Here is a 1,174-nt window from a genome sequence, read left to right as displayed (position 1 = left end):
GTTACCTTTGAAACTGAGGTAGCTTGAATAGTGTATTTTAGTCAATTTTAATGTGCATTTGCCTGTTGAAACCTTTCGGCGGACACACAAACTTCAAAAAAGATGACTAATAAAAAAATAGTTATATTAATAAATCATGTGTTGCTGAACACTCCTACAGCCTCCTCTAGTCTCTCATTGGCCACCATGTGATGAACACCACTGATATAAATTTAATGGTTTTGGTTCTAATTATGATTTTCTTTTTTTGAAGATTTTTTTTTTTTTATGAATTTAGTTTTTAAGTGTTTTGTAGTTTTTTTTTATACTTCGCCTACTACATAAGTAAAGGGAAAGTTACATAATCTGCTCAAATTTTTTATATGCAGTGTTCAATGGATTTATGTTTCAGAGCCCACTGTGTCTATGAAACTCCAGAGGCCTGATATGTGTATTATGGCCAGAAGCCCTTTATTGCATGTCAATTGGGTTCAATGAAATAAATTGAGAGATATTTTGATTAACAAACACATGTGATTTTTAATAGAACAGAAGTAAATCAATGAAGTGGCAGATGCAAGAGAGAATGGTTTAGTGCTCACTCCAGTCATTGCCATCTTGCCTCACTTCTTTGTTTGCTAACCTGATCTCTGATTCTGGGCATCTTTCAGGCTCATGGAGGGTTAAATAGTGAATCTATGAAATTATATGATCCAGAAGTCCTTTTATCCAATGCTGTCCTGTGAGGTGTCAAGTTATTAGTAGTGGTGAGAGTAACCAGGTTACAGTGTGACATCATGTCAGGTTGTTACATGATTCATGATATCTAGAAAAGCTTATATTAAGGTATTAAAATGAGTAAAAAAAAAACCCTGTTGTATGAATCTGACAGTCTCCTTTAAAAAAAAAAACCAGGCCTCCTGTGGGCATTAATTCATTTTATGAATCATTCTAAATTTTAGATGTTCTTTGAAAGATAATTAAATTGTCAAAAACATTAACTAAAGAAAAAAACCTTCAATGGACCAATATTAGTGAATATACAGTAATCAATTATTTAGACGTTTGTAGTCGATCTCTCATTCAATATGAAGAGATGGTTGAGGGCGTCATCGATAATGTACAAATACGCAAAACTTATTTATTTGTGCTATCCTTTCAGCCTTAATTTCAGACCATCATCAGGGCTGAAAAC

This window comes from Halyomorpha halys, unplaced genomic scaffold (assembly GCF_000696795.3).
Source record: "Halyomorpha halys isolate HHAL.00 unplaced genomic scaffold, Hhal_1.1 Scaffold253.1, whole genome shotgun sequence".
In the NCBI taxonomy this organism is placed as follows: domain Eukaryota; kingdom Metazoa; phylum Arthropoda; class Insecta; order Hemiptera; family Pentatomidae; genus Halyomorpha; species Halyomorpha halys.
Note: the sequence above shows the minus strand (reverse complement) of the source record.